Source organism: Triturus cristatus, chromosome 9 (assembly GCF_964204655.1).
Source record: "Triturus cristatus chromosome 9, aTriCri1.1, whole genome shotgun sequence".
Classification (NCBI taxonomy): domain Eukaryota; kingdom Metazoa; phylum Chordata; class Amphibia; order Caudata; family Salamandridae; genus Triturus; species Triturus cristatus.
Window position 1 is genome coordinate 381,898,298 of NC_140592.1, and position 16,280 is coordinate 381,914,577.

Consider the following 16,280-nt stretch of genomic DNA (forward strand, 5'->3'; position numbering starts at 1 on the left):
CCTGACTTAATCCTGGTTTATTCGACGGGCGTTTGCAGATGAACTTGCGCTGAGGTGCCACCAGTTTTCCAAATCCGGATCGGACGCCGGGAACCGGAATGGTTGCACTCCGAAGTTTGCGGCCTGCTCTCGCCTTGGTCCCGATCTCGAGCTGGTGAAGTGCCCGGGTACGAAGTGAACAACAGCGGCTGGTTGGGCTCGACCTGTCACGGACCCCGCACTTTCACTTTCGTTTTCAAGCTCGTTTTCTGATATCGGCTGAGAGACTTTGGTGTTTCAGAGGGGCGCGGACGGCGGAGTGTCTGGCCTGACTCTCGGACTATACATGGGCTTACTGTCGGCGACGGCTGTGTTCAATTGAATTAGCTACCTGGCCTCTTTTTCCTGGTGCGGGCGGGTGCCAACCTTGGTGGCCTCCGGACGATGGCGGCGAGACTAGACGGAGCCAAGTCGAAACCCAAGTCAACTCGGAGGGGTGCCTATACCCAGGTCAATAATATGGATCGATATGCGCAGGCAAAGGGATCCCCTGGTAGCTCTCATAAATCGCCTGAGAGGTCTAAAGAGGTCTCAGACCCATCGTCAGAATTGACTTTGCTGGACGTCATGGGCGCCATTGAGGAGATGAAGACCGCTGTGGGTCAGCAGTTTGATACCTTGGCTCATAAATTGGATGCGGTCCTGATCGATGTGAATTTGGTCAGGGCAGACCTGTCCAAAACTAACGTGCGGGTCGACTCCTTGAGTCAAGCGGCGTCGAGTCTAACTGTTGACGTGGCCGCCCTGCAGACGGAGGTCCGTAGGTTGCGGCTAGCCAGTGATCTGACGGACCGTCGACTTGAGGACTCCGAGAGCAGGGCTAGACGGAACAATGTTCGTATCATTGGAGTGCCGGAAAGGTCGGAGGAATCTGCTGTGGATCTTTTTGTGGAGGATCTGGTGATCAATCGTCTCGTGCCCAAGGGACTGAGCAAGTTCTTTGCGGTGGAGCGGGCCCACAGGATTCCGGGTGGTGCGCCCAAAGTGGGTGCTCCCCCGCGGCCTATAATCGCCCGACTCTTTAACTTTCGGGATAGGGATGCTATCCTTCAGGCGTCGAGGGTGGCCGGGCTGCTGAAGTTTGAGAACTCTAATGTTAGCTTTTACCCGGACTTCACGCAAGCGGTCCAAAAACAACGGCTGGGATTTTTGGGCTTCAAACGGCGCCTGAGGGACATGGAGCTGAAGTATGCGATGTTATTCCCGGCTAGGCTGCGGGTTGAGTTCCGGGGTCGCTCACACTTTTTCGACCGTCCGGAGGCGGTTGGAGACTGGTTGGATGCCCTGCCTCGGGGACAGGATCGAGACAGTCGGACGGCGGAGCGCGGACGGGATTTGGTGGAGCAGGCCTAGAACTTGGTTCCTGGTGATGGACTGGACTGGTGACGTTTTGTACCTTGGCTCAACTGGACCCTAGTTTGGCACAATATGCCCTCCAAATGCCTGGGGGTTGTGGGGAGCTTATTGGGGTCCTTTCCTCCTTCTGGGGTTCTTTTTGTGGTATATGTTAGGGCGACAGGCACACTGCGAGTTGGGGGGGCTGTTTGGGCTCAAGCAGGGGTGCAGGGAGGGGGGAGTTGTGGTTTGGGGATTGTGGGGGAGGGGGGTTGTTGGGGATTGTTTGTTTGTTTCGCAAGGCAATGTGAAGTTCTCTGCTGACTTATCCGGTTTGTGCTTTCCGGGATGTGGGTATCATGCACAGGAGTGGGATGGGGGGTAGGGGATTGAGAATCCTTTCGTGGAATGTAAATGGACTGGGGGACAGGATCAAGCGTGGGGTGGTGTTGCAGTTTTTGAAACTGACTTCGCCCGACATTGTTTTCCTGCAGGAGACACATTTGATTGGGAACTCCTTCCATGCCCTAAATAGGAGGGGCTATCGCCTTGCCGCTCACTCTGGTTTCACTTCTGGCTCTAGGGGAGTGGGCATTTTGGTTAGGGCCTCTCTCCCATTGGAGGTGGACGAGGTGCTTCACGATGATAGGGGGCACTATGTGGCACTGGTGGGAGATGGGAGGGTAGGACTGTTTCGCTCGTTGCTGTGTATGTGCCTCCGGGGTTACAGACGGCTACATTTGCTGATCTGGGGCGTTTGGTCCTGGGACTCCCTGGGGGGGTTCTGGTGTTGGGGGGGTGACTTTAATGCTGTTGTCTCCGGGTTGGAGGACCGTCACCCCCCCCAGGGATCTCCCTAGGGCTCAGGCCTGGTTGGGTGGCTTTTTGGACACCTTGGGACTTGTAGATTGCTGGAGATTGATGCACCCGGGACAGGCGCAATATACCTTTCACTCGGGGGCCCATGGGAGTCTCTCGAGACTTGATTATATGCTTATGCCGGTGATCCAAGCTGGTATGATTGGGGAGGTGCGTCATTTAGCCCGTGGTATTTCTGACCATTCCCCTATATGGTTGCAACTGAAGGTTGTCCCTGGGGCAGAGGGGAGAGTAGCACCCGTTAGCCCTTGGTATATACGTAACCCTAAGATCCGCGTGGAACTGGTCAAGTCCACTGATCGCTACTTCAATGATAATGTGGGGTCTGTGTCGTCGGCCGTCTCCCTATGGGAGGCTTATAAAGTGGTGATCAGGGGGCAGGCCTTGTCCCTTATCTCCCATGCTAAGAGGTGCGAGAGAGCAGAGGTGGTTCGCCTGGAAACTGAAATAGCTGAAATGGAGGAGGACTTGGAACGGGGAGTTACTGATGAGAAATTGCACGTTTACAGCCTCAAACAATCCGATTATAGAGCGCTAGTCACGGAAGCCGCTAAAGGGATGAGTAGAGAGCAGCAAGGACGACTGTATGATGTGGGGGATAAGGCCGGAAAGTTGATTGCTTGGTTGGATAAGAAGGAGAGAGCGAGCAGGGTGGTGCCCGTTGTGGAGAGAATGGATGGAGTGCGTGTGACTGACCCGGTGGAGATCGTTGACTGCTTCGCGGATTATTTCCGCGAGGTATACTCTCCGGTTTCTGTGCGTTCGGAGGAGGATTCTCATCTGTTGCTTAGAGATATTGCATTGCCAACCGTATCAGAGGCTGATGCAGTATTGATGGAGGCGAAGTTGTCGTCAGATGAGATCGCTCTGGCCACTCGCGCGATCGCATCGGGTAAGGCTGTGGGTCCTAATGGTCTTCCCATCGAACTATATAAGTTGCGTCCCGATAAGATAGCGCCGTATCTTCGGGACATGTTTTTCGCGGCACGTGCGGCGGGCTTCCTCCCCCCTGACCAACGCCTCGCCAACATAGTTGTGATACACAAAGAGGGGAAGCCGCGAGATCGCTGCGCCTCCTATCGGCCCATTTCGCTGTTGAACGCAGACCCCAAAATTCTGGCTAAGGTATTGGCTAATCGGGTCGTGGGCGACTTGATTCATCAGGATCAGTCCGGTTTCATACCCCATCGGAATACCGCTCTGAATTTGAGGCGGCTGCATGGCGTGCTTGCTAGAGCGGAGTTTATACGTGAGCCGGCCATCTTGGCATCTTTAGATGCCACTATGGCGTTCGACACTTTGGAGTGGCCGTATATTTGGGCCGTGTTGGCGAAATTTGGGTTCGGCCCTGAGTTTATTGGTTGGGTAAAATTATTATATGCTGACCCACTGGCTCAGGTGGTGGTGAATGGTAGGGTGTCGGCTCCCTTCGCACTGGGGAGAGGTACGCGGCAGGGATGTCCGTTGTCACCCCTTCTTTTTGCACTTTCTTTGGAGCCTCTCGCCGCCTGGTTGCGTTGGGAGCCGTCGCTGCGAGGCATTAGATGGACGCCGGAGTTTGAAGACCGTGTCTCCCTTTACGCGGATGACATCCTTCTGTATCTCACCTCTCCCCGACAGTCGCTAATTGTATTGGTGGACGTACTGAATTCCTTTGGTTGCAACTCTGGCCTGGTCATCAACTGGGCCAAGTCATGTGTTTACGTCCTCTCGGGCGAGGCCCCCCCTCCTACCACGGGATTGCCCCATCCAGATTGCTACACTGGGGTTCAAATATTTGGGAATCTTTATCTCTCTGGATCCCGCGGTCCGCTATGAGCGAAACCTTCTCCCTCCCCTCCAGCGATTAAAGGCCGACGTCGCGAGGTGGCGACGACTTACGCTCTCGCCGCTCTGACGGGCGGCATTGTTTAAAATGATGTCGCTACCTCGCTTCTTGTATGCTTTGCAAAATACTCTAGATGTCGTGCCGGCCCGTTATTTCCGGGAGGTGGAGGGTCTTCAGCGCCAACTGTTTTGGGACGGGCGGCCGCGGATTGCTCGCCAAGTTGACGCTCCCTTGGTACGATGGGGGGGTCGCCCTCCCCGATAATAAACGATACTATTGGGCATCTCAGTTGGCGGTGGTGAACCACGGGATATACGGTCCTGCCTTGAATCCGGCCTTCGAGATGGATACATTTCTGCTCCCGGGTGGGGATTATAATAGGGCGCTGTACTCGGTGACCCCGGACACGCGGTTGACAGGACCCACGCAGGTTGCGGTACGTGTGTGGCACGCGGCGAATGCTGCAATGGGGTGGAGGGATCGCTTGACTCGGGCGACGTCGTTGTATGCCTCCGGGCGGCTGGGCTGTTTGTGGAGATCGAAGGGCTTTGAGAAATGGGATATGAATGGTATATGTAAGGTGGGTGATCTTTGGGCGAAGGGGTCTTTCAAAACGTTTGAAATGCTTAAAACTGAACATAAATTAAATGATAGAGAGTACTTCCGGTATGCGCAAGTTTACCATGCGCTGTGTTCGGTTTTTCCGGACGTTGCTGCTATCCCTGAGTACTCCCCACTGGAGGATAGAGTGTTGGATGGCTACGTGCCCGACAGCACTATTTCTCTGATTTATAAGAAACTCATTAATGATCGCGCGGACTTGCTGCTCCGTCTGCGGGAGGCATGGACGGGCGATGGCTTGGAACTGGACGATGAGGACTGGGTTTCGGCGGTGGCCTCCCCGAAAGAGGTGGTGATCCCGGCCCGCTTACGATTCGTACAGCTGAAAATCCTTCATAGAGTGTATGTCACGGGGCCCGGTCTGCTGCGTATGGGTTACTCGATGGATGAACTGTGTAAGCGTGGATGTGGCCTGCCAGGTACCTTTCTTCATATCTTATGGGAGTGTTCGGAGGTTGTGCGATTCTGGAATGGTATCCACACCGTAATGGAGGAGGTCACGCACGTCGCTCTGTTGCCAGAGGCTAGGAGGTGTTTGAATGTCTGGGAACCGAATGATTATAATGCGGCACAGACGCAGTGGGTGACTTTGGGGTACATGGTGGCTAAGCGTAACATTGCACAGCTGTGGGGCTCCCCGAGGCCGCCCACGATCGAGGTATGGAAGGAGAATATGGACTGGTGTATGTTTAGGGAAAAGACGGTGTATGTGGCGAGAGGCAAGCCAGGGAAATGGACTAAGGTATGGGGTCCATGGAATTTATATCGTGGACGTATCTGCACCCCGCCTCTGCCATTAGAGGTCGATATGGCTTTGTCCCCCTAGCCACGCATTCTGCGGGATGGTGTGAGGTGTGTTCCATGCTTTGTCTTCCCGTTGCCCCCCATTACCGCTTCCAGACAAGAACTGCTTTGGACACTGTACGTTGCTCCCCGTCCTGGGAAGGGCACGCTGCTATTTCGGACTCTCATTGCCTTGAGTGTGTTTTATATTTAATAGAAAATGAAACTGTTTTTTCCGATTGTTCCTGGCCTATGGCCACAGCCTGTTACATGTGCTCACGAACTGCCGGGAGCTTTGCCTCTGGTTCATTTGAATGTGTGGCGTCCAAAAAGATACAGAAAGTTTGCTTCTCTGCTCACGCTGGCCAACTGCCACCTCTCGATCAGTCCATCATGAAGTCCTGGAACGGTTGAGATGGTGTTGGGTTTTGCCGGAGCTGGCACCTCGGGAGACCCCGCTCGGACCCAGGCAACTCCGTCCCAGTGTGGGCCCTCTCAGTGCAGGGGGCCGTGCAGCTGATAGGGCAGGTTCTCCCTCCGTGCAGGACGGTGGGGGGGGGCAGAAAGCCTCTCAGGGAGATGTGGAGTGGGTATTAGGTCATCTCCCTCATGGTCATCTTGTGACTCCAGCATGTCCTGATCCCCCAGCTCAGGTGGGCCCCTGGGTTTCCTCTGAACAGTTTGAAGTGGGATGCATTTTTTGTGACCGTCTCTCGCCTTCAACAGGTGTTTTTCATGGTTTCGCTGACTTTTGATAACTTCCAAGAATTCAGTTCTGAGGGAAGCCGGTACTTGCTCCCTGGGTGTCGATCCTTTACGAGCACCCAATCTCCGACGGAGATCTTGGAGGTTTGCGATCTTCTGCGCAGTGAAGCCTGGCAGTTTTGTTCCTCGTGACAATTTTGGTCTTGGTTCTCTTGCACCGGGAATTGCTCCCACAGAGGGTTATGTGGGGTGGTGCCGGTGACCTTTCTTCCAAAATAGAGTACTTGGGGCCACCTCGGTGGTTGTGTGGGGCATCAGCCGATAGTCTTTCAAAAATCTGTAGATGGCTTTCTTGATGCACTGCTGCTCGGCCTGTGTAATGCGGATAGTTTTTGTCATGGTTCGCATGATCCGATCAACCTCACCGTTGGCCTGAGGCCAATGGTGGTTAATCCGGTAGTGTTTGGTCCCTCTGTACACGAGGTAGCTCACCAGCTCCTGGCCATTAAACAGTGGCCCATTGTCCATGCTCAGTTCTCGGAAGAGGCCGTGGGTTGCCATCACTTTTTCTAGTTTTGGGATGGTATCCTCAGGTAAGGTGGTCCGGACATTTTCCTCCTCTGGGTAGAGAGAATAGTCATCCACAATAACGAGGAGATGGTTGCCATCTGGAAAGCTTTCAAAGTCTGCACAGGCACATTACCTGGGGCGGTCGGGAGATTGATCGGTGATGATGGGCGGAGGAGGGTCCCCTCCATCGGTGGCTAGGCAGAGGCTGCACTGTTTAACTGTTCTTTCGACCCTCTCATCAAGTTCGGGGTACCACACCTTACTTCTTAGCCTGCTTGGTCTGGACGACCGCTTGGTGTAACATGTGTGCAAGGTCTACCATCCATTGGGTCAGGTTGGCCGGCACCACCAGGTGAGGTCTGTGGAGCACACATACATCAGCTGAGACGGTGAGCTCTTCCTTCACGTGGCATACTGATTTGAGCATGTTTTGGGCCACCACTGTCTTCTGGGGCAGTGTTGCCATGAATGGGTCCCACCGTCCTTACTGGGTGGCTGTTATAACTTGTTGGAGGCAGACATCAGCATGTGTAGCCAACTAGATGGGAAGCAGGTGTGATCTCTACCATGACTCTCACATACTTCTCAGCTTCTTCTACCTCTTGCTCTTCTGGGAGGGGGTAGGAGGTGGCAGGCTGGGCGTGCCTTGAGACTTAGATCGCCGGGTTGTAAGACCCAGGTCGGTATCCCATGGAGAAGCGATACTCTTGGAGTTGTAGAGTCCATTTCTCAGTCCTCGGTGGAGGCTTGGACACAGAATCCTTGAAAAGTGGTAGAAGAGGCTTGTGGTTGGTGTTGATCACAAATGGTTGCCCATAGAGATAGATGTGGAAATGTCTGCAGCCCCAATGGAAAGCGATAATCCTTCTCGATGTGGCAGTACCTTTACTCAGTGGGAGTCAGTGCATGGCTGGCAAAAACAATGGGAGCCCACTCTCCACAAGGCAGCTTCTGGGACAGGACTGCCCCCAGACCTGTAGGGCTTGCATCCTCTGACAGCTTGATTATCTTTGCAGGGATCAAAATAAGCGAGAGTGGTGTCAGCGGACAGAGCTTGTTTTGTGTCCTGGGATGATTTTCTTGCTTTGGACCCAGTTGCCATGGAGTAGATGCCTTAGTAAGTTTCTGCAGTGGCACGGTGAGCTGGGTCATGTTTTTCATAAAACGTCCACAATATGTGACCATTCCCAAGAAACTTCTTACTCCTTTAACAGTGGAGGGGGCTGATGCGTTTTGGATGTCGCAAACCTTGGCTGGGTCAGGTGTGATTCCTTTTGCAGAGACCTGGTATCCAAAGAAGCATATCTCCTCAACTCACATTTCTCTTTGTGTAGATTGAGGTTGCAGCTTTGAAGTTGCTAAAACACGGACCGCAGTCGATGGAGATGTTCTTCCAAGGTGGGGGCATGGACCAAGATGTCATCGCTGACGTTCTGGACGCCAGTCAGGCCTGCCAATACCCCTCTGATAATGTTCTGGGAGACCTGCGCTGGAATTGCTGAAATTGAGGCACTGTATCGGCGTAGTCCCAGATGAGTGGAGAAAGTGGTCACATATCATAACTCCAGTGCGAGAAGGATCTGGTGGTATCCTGAATGTAGAACCATCTTGGAAAACCACCAGGAGCCTTTCAGCTCCCCCCACTGTCATCAACTGTGGGTTTTAATTATTTTAAAACCATAAAGCCGTTTCCCCTCCTTGTCACCATGTTCTCATGCCGGACTCTGAGATGTGACCAATAGGTTCTTAGCCTCAGTCAAGATTTGTTTGTGGGTTCTGCGCATCTTTCATTTCTTACTGTGTCACATATTCTCACGATCTTTCTTGATCTTCTTGTCTGCAAACTCACCAAGGAAGGTAGGCTTCTTTAGATTTTGTGGCCCTGTAACTGGAAGTCAGCCAACTTACTCTTGGAGTCAAATTTTCTGTCTAAAGCTCAGGATCACTTTTCCTCAAGCAGGGCACCACAGACTCAGTCATCTCTTTGCTAGCCAGAGGGACATCAGGTGCAGTCCACAATCTCTTTGCTGGGTCAAGGGAACAGCAGCGCAGTCCTTCACCCCTCTCTTCAATACAAGCATGATCTGAGGTCTGGGTGCCAAAGGTGTCATTTTTATGCCCAGTTTGTTCCCTCAGAGGATGCTGTGACTACTAGCTAATGGGCTACCGACTCGCCTAGTGATGGCTTCCTGTGAAGTGTGGCATTTAGCTATCCCAGAGTGCACAGCATAAAACTACTAATATACAGTCTTGACACAATGATAAAATAACTTGACGACAAAGTATGAAATGGCACTCGTATATATCTGATGCTGACATAACACACCATTCAAACTATAAAACAGAAAGCAAATACATCTATTTGCAAGAAACTACTACTGCAGACAAACATTAAGTAACGGCTAACATTGCTATACCAAGCACATATATAAATATAACCATATTTAGTAGTTTTATGTTGTGTTTTATATGTGTATACATGTTTGATTCGTGCTTTTTGTCTTTTTCCATGTGGATTTCAGCCCTGATGTTCTAAATTTAATTTAAACGAAACTAGTTGGCTGGATGTTGTTATAATTTGGATATAAGAAGAGAAAAAATAAACACTTTAACTTTCTTTACAGATACTAGACATTTATTTGGACTACCAACGGTGCACGTTTCCATTTACCGTCATCGTCTTGAAGTATGTTTAGTATACCCATTCAGAAGTTAGCACTGCATAGTTATCCGCGCGTTACCCTGTGCTTGCCAATGGGGCTGCTAGCCTTTCCACAGTAAAAAATACATTGTGGGATTTTTACTGTCGGGACATGTGAAGTTAAGAACTGCGTGTCCAACATTTTAATATAATACACCTTGCCTTTAGGGCTCACTAGGCCTGCATCAGGTGTGACTTATAAATATTAAAAAGGAAGGTTTGGGCTTGGGCATTATTTTAAATGGCTAAGCAGAGTTAGCAGTTGAAAGCTACTCTGCCAGCCTGCAATGGCGGGCTGGTAGTCGCACTTTGTTTTGCCAAACTCATGGTGGCAAAATTAGTGCTGCAGTCCACAAGAGACACTTTAACTTATGGGCCCTAGGTACCCCTCTTACCATACTAGGGACATCTAAGTAACTTTAATTATGCTAATTGTAGGTGAACCAATCCGACGTATATCTTTTAAGAGTCAGAGCAATGGCACTGAGGTCTGGTTAGCAGGCCTTTGTGCACCTTCAGAGTCGAAAAACCAGCAGCATCAGTCCAAAAATTTGGGAGTGATTATGCAAAACAAGGCATTTCCTTACACGGCATTTCCTTACACTGACAATTTCCAGTTGATCACTGGGATATACCTAATGTGGTATTGAAGACAAGTGGTGGATGAGTTCATTCATAAGACTTGCAGCAAGCACCTACCTCACTATGCCAAGGGTTCTATTACTGGTCTCAAAACTATGGGCACAGGTCATTTTCTTGCCACAAGGTGGAACACAACCGTCTCATCATCATCATAGGCCCCCAGGACCATCTGACCCTCACAGAATTTTGTGTACCAGATTGCCAGTTAAGCCCTCCTCCTCAACACACACACACCCTCCCTCAACACAGAGCCTGGTTGAAAGGAAGCAAAAGCAATCATGGGATGGGGAGTATGGGGGGGGTATGAAGGAGGAGGCCAAACTTTCCAGTCCCAAGTGACAAGACTCAGCTGGCAGGTCAAAAGACCAGGGTACCAGAAGACGAGCCATCTTGCTGTTAATCCCTCTAAAATATGGTGTCTTCTTGAATGTGCATAGGGAATCAGTGGTGTGCGATCTTTCATTGATCCTTGCCCCCTCCTACTCGACCCCCATTACTGTTGTTTTGGTCTGCTGGCCCAAGTCACCTTCTTGTGTAGAGTGTGCCACCTCTTAGAGAAATCAGACCAGATCGCCACTGCTAGCAGCCCAATCAGAGGGGAGTCACTCCATGAGCCTTAAGAGGGTCTCTGTGGCCTTAAATCCCCATATCTAAGTGTCTCTAAAGGAGCTTCCTTTTAGGTTCTGCCCAATGTAAAATCGGGTTCGGGGGGGGGGATGAGAGAGAGTGCACAAGTCACTGGTAAGATATCTGGCCCCATGGGACACGCAGCTACTTTTCAACATTCGAATCGGGCTTTAAATGGGGCTGTCTCAACTGCCCCGGTCTATGGCTGCTTCTGTCAGAATGTTGAGCAACAACTTGGTAGCCTCTCTTCACTCTTGTGGTTCAAGTTGGTAGTCTGCCTCTACACTCTAGTGGCTCTCACTCCTTGGGTGTTTAATTAATATAGCCACGTCACCATTTAATGTAGGCCATAGTCACCATGCAAGTCTGGTTCTTTGACTGCCTTCACTCTAGTGGACGTCATTCCACCACAGCCCACAGTGGAGGTGGTGGATAGAGGTCCAGTCACTGAACTCACAGCGCCAACCAACAAACTTAGGGTGCATGCTTAAGGCACTTGGCCCACAAGTTACGTTCCATCCTGCTTCACAGCACCAAGTCCCCAGCTCCACTGAGGCTTCATGGGTCACGGCCCAGAAAGGTGGCTAAAATGGGTCCTAGAAAGACCGCAAGACTTATGTTAGAGTGTGGCTGGATTCATGTAACTTAGCAGAACAAGTAAGGGTGAATTGACACCCAAATGGAGCCTCATTTTTATTTTTTGTTTAAATATCTTTATTGTTTTTCTTAAATCTTGGAACAATCCGGGATTATCTGAGGCGTCATGCCTGCATATGCAAATCGATATAAAGCAATGGGGTAGTCCAGTCTAGTGCAGAACCTGGGGATTTAACAGTATAAGTAAAAAAAAAAGTGGTGCTGCCACTATAAAAAAAATCAAAGGAACTTTGGTAAATGATGTCTCTTTAAGTAAATGAGAGCAATCAACAAATGAGAAAGAGGGGGAGGACCTTTTGTCCAAACCACAAAACGCAATACTCATAACTGGTGTCCAACAATATTTTATCTGTTTTAAGAAGAATAGTGTATATTTATCATTTTACATGTATTTTCATACACACAGAATCTCTTTTGACTTACACTTAAGACTACAAAGTGCACATACATTGAAATATTTACATGTCACAAAAACGTTCCACAGAATACATAAACATATATTACATAGAAAAATTATATTTGAACACAGTGCGAAAAGAAAGGAAAAAAGAATATCAGCCCAGTGTGAGATTACTCTAGTAATTAATTTGATATCCTGGGTGATCAGCTACACTTGTCATGAAAGCGTCGACGTTTCGACCCCTAAATGAACGCGATAATTAAACCGTCGTGATAGGGTCTTCCTCGGGACTAGCTGCAAAAATCTGTGTGTTGCCTATTAAGGGAAAACAAAATGAAGTGGGCGTCTTGGATACATTATGTGGTTTGGATAGCAATTATAAGAAGTGGAGAGACAGAGTGTCCCTGCTCACCTTTATGGGATTTCTGAAGGGCACTGCAATCCTACTCATGTGCCATGTATATTCTTCCCGGGTAATTCAGGTAAACATTCCTGTATAATATTAAGGAAAAATGGGAGTGGCTGTAGTTAGCCCAATTGAAACTGAAACGTCGACGCTTTAATGACAAGTGTAGCTGATCACCCAGGATATCAAATTAATTACTAGAGTAATCTCATACTGGGCTGATATTCTTTTTTCCTTTCTCTTCGCACTGTTCAAATATAATTTTTCTATGTAATGTATGTTTATGTATTCTGTGGAACGTTTTTGTGACACGTAAATATTTCAATGTATGTGCACTTTGTAGTCTTAAGTGTAAGTCAAGAGAATCTGTGTGTATGAAAATACATGTAATATGATAAATATACACTATTCTTCTTAAAACAGATAAAATATTGTTGGACAGAAGTTATGAGTATTGCGTTTTGTGGTTTGGACAAAAGGTCCTCCCCCTCTTTTTCACATTTGTTGATTTCTCTCATTTACTTAGACATAATTTACCAAAGTTCCTTTTCTTTTTTCTTTTTTTTTTTTTAGAGTGGCATAACCACTTTTTTACTTATACTGCATATGCAAATCGACATTTAAATAATACTGGACATAGCTGTGACGTGTTACACAAATATAAATACAATACATGGCAATGCATACTTGTCACTACAGGCGGCTTATGCTTATTAAATGGTGCATGCTACTTGCTGTTCATACTGTTGCATTTCGGTTCCCAACCTGCAGTTAATAACGCCTGTGTAAATGTAAACATGGCTACGTAAACCAGACGGTTTTTCACGGGGTGTATAGCATTAGCGCATGTGGGAGGTATAAATGCATATCGATTTCCATACGTCACTGGGAACTTGTGCAGAGCGATAAGAAAAGAATGGGCCAATAAGACATGTGTTATCTGAACTGCAAAACCAATAACAAAATCAATGAAACTGCCATCGAATAAGAACAAAGAAAATGTGTATAGCATTACAGGGCACGCAAATGTGTATCATTTACATGCCATTATGGTGGCTCGCCAGGGTGGCACTAATACTCCTGAAGGTTTCGGAAAGCGCTGCCATCCAATCGATTGGTCAGGGGCTAAGGGAGACTCCCAGCGGCGGACTCTGGCTGAAGGTGCGCTGCATCAGAGGTCGCAGTGCTGACTATGGTTATCTCACGTCTCATGACTTGGGACTTTCAGTGGTTGGATTATACATTGGCGGGTGGGGTACCGACGCCATCCCCGTCTAATACACTCGTAAAGACGGGAGTATGGTGTCCCAGGACTGTGCTATGGGATATTTACGGAGCCCCGCTGTTTCCTCCCTGTGTAGTGTTGTACTCTCTGCCTGCATCCATATCGTGACTGATCTTTCCCAACTGGCTGCCTCTCGGGGGGCATTGTGTTTCCACCTCTTTGTGATTAATCGCTTCACTACTATCAACCCCAGGTCTCGAAATCGTGACGTGACTTTGTTCCTCTTGGACCGGGCATAGAGCCCCAGTATGCAGACTTCCCATGTATGTGGCAGGGACGTGTCTGTACAGAGCGCAAGTGCCAATGCCGACTTCTTGCCAATAAAGTTGTAAGGAGGTGCAGGACCATAGCATTTGGAGCAGGCTCGCATTAAGTTGCTGGCAGCGTGGGCACAACGAGGTGGCAATGTTGAAATATCTGTTTATCGGATGAAAGGTACGCGCTCTGTGTAATGTATGTTCGTATTAGTTTGAATTTGGAGTTTCTCTGTATATACGAAGAGCTGGCCAGGACAGCGCTGCATTCCTTTTCCGTCCAAGGTTGGCCCCTGTCCGTTTCCCAGCTCATGCGGAGACTTCGTATCGGTTTCAGTGTATGTGGGAGTAGAGCTGCCACTAGCCAATGCACTATATGCGATCCCGCACCCATTACAAGTAAGTACTGTAGTAGCAGATGTGTTGGCGGCTCAGTCCTCAGATCCCCCCCAGGAGGCCGAAAGGGTCCTTATTGGGGAGGTATGCAAAAAAATTGCCCTACCGGCAAGCCACTGTCTCCCACCAGTGCCTCAAAAGTAAGTAGTGCATCATCCGTACATAAGTCGCCCAGGGTGTCTATGCCTACTGCATGCCAATGCATAAGAGCCTCCTCGGATGTACCCGCCCTCCCTCTGGGTGTCCCCAAGAGCGGCAGTATCGGAGCATATGGAATTACGGTACGAGTAAGGTGCAGGCTCCTTCTATAGCACTTATGCACCAGTTCTAAATGTAATTGGGATGGCCGTGGGGACTTAGCGACTGGATGGAAAAGATGATAAGGCTGGGATTGGGTCCAGGGCCATTGCAGGGCCGCCGTATCTTCCAGACTCTTGCCACTTAACCACTTTGTCACCCATTGTAACTGAGCTGCTATATAGTACATATTAGGGACTGCTAATCCACCCTGACTGGCGGGGGCATATAGTTTCCACAAAGCAACCTGGGGCCTGCCTTTGTTCCAGATTAGGTCATGGAACATACATTCCAGTTCAAGGAAAATCTAGGTCGGGACATAGATTGGGAGATTCGAAAAATAATATAGCAATTTTGGAAGGAAAATCCTCTTGATCAGGGTGATGCGGCTTACAACATTTAGTGGGAGGGACTTCCAGAACTGTACCTGGGCCCCAACAGTCGAAATTGCTCTAGTTAAATTACCTTCCAATAAATAATCGGGCGTCCGGTATATGAAGACGCCAAGGTAGCAAAATGTGGTGGAGTAGCACAGGCGAAGAGAGCCACTGAGAAGAACGTCTATTTCCACCGTGCCCTCGCTGAAGGGATAAACCCCCGACTTAGCCCAGCTAACCCGAAGACCCAACACCTCCTCAAAGGCCCTAAGTGTATCTGCTATGGACGTGAGGATGTCGATAATGTCACGGACATACAATATCAAATAATCGGCATACGGAGAAACGGCGTGCATCCCATCTCCCAACTGGATTCCCCACGCTTCACTATCAACGCGGAGCAGCATCGCTAACCGTTCCATGGCTAGGGAAAAGAGTAACTGGGATAGGGGGCAGCCCTGGCGCGTCCCCCGCCTTACTCGAATGGGGTCTGTGATGAGCCTGCTGGTCCTAACCCGAACAATGGGTTGTTGGCATAGCAACTGAACCATGCTCATATGGTGGTCTCCCAAGTCGTATTTACGGAGGACTGCCGCTAGATAGGGCCATTCAAAGAATCAAATGCCTTTTCCGGGTCCAGCACGAGGCATCCAGAACGGGGCCATCTGTGTAACGCATAGTGCTGCACCCAGAAGAACCTGCGGATGTTGAGTGAGGTATTCCTGGCGGGAACGAAACCGTCCTGGTCAGGGTGCACCAGCATTTTTACTAAAGGCGAGAGACGCTTAGCGAGTATCGATGCAAAGATCTTGTAGTCCGTGTTAAGAAGTGCTATAGCCTAAGGATTCAGGGTTCTTGTCGGGTTTGAGGAGCGACATCAACAGGGCTTCGTTCTGTGTGCCGGTAAGTGTAGACTCATCCATCGCTGTCTCATAGACTTTCAACAGCTGCGGTACCAGTATATGTGCATAGGCCTTGTAAAATTCAGTCGGCAGCCCACCAGGCCCTGCCGATTTCCCGTTGGACAGAGAAAATATGCAGTCCCGGACTTCCTCCGAGAGGAGAGGGTCATTCAGCTCCGCTTTTTGGGTGTGTGTAGGATGCAGCAGTGCTATTTCCTCAAGAGAGAGTTGCAGCTCCGTGGGTGTGATCCGCGTGCAGGATTTGTAGAGATCCCGATAATGTGCCACAAACTCACCATGTATATCCCACTGTGTGTATGCTACACCCCCTTGCGCCGTGCGCACTGAAGCCACAGGTGTCGACGACTCATCCTGGCAAATAAGCTGCCTGAGCAGTTTCCCCGCTTTGTCCCCCATGTGATGCGTCAGCGCCAAATGCGCAGCATAATTAAGACAGCGCAACCGCTCTAATAGCCGAGCATATTCTTCCCTGTGACGCTTGTGGCGTAAGTTGCCTTCTGCTCGCTGGATGACAGCCTCTTTTCTAAAATGGTGAGTTCTTTCTCCAGCTGCACT

At 49.6% G+C, this 16,280-nt stretch overlaps 1 protein-coding gene across 2 annotated transcripts in view; it reads left to right on the forward strand.

Annotated features, from left to right (window-relative positions):
• LOC146798001 (uncharacterized) overlaps positions 1 to 16,280 on the forward strand; it is a 423,068-nt gene that overhangs the window by 353,400 nt on the left and 53,388 nt on the right. The gene's annotated exons all lie outside the window — the stretch shown is intronic.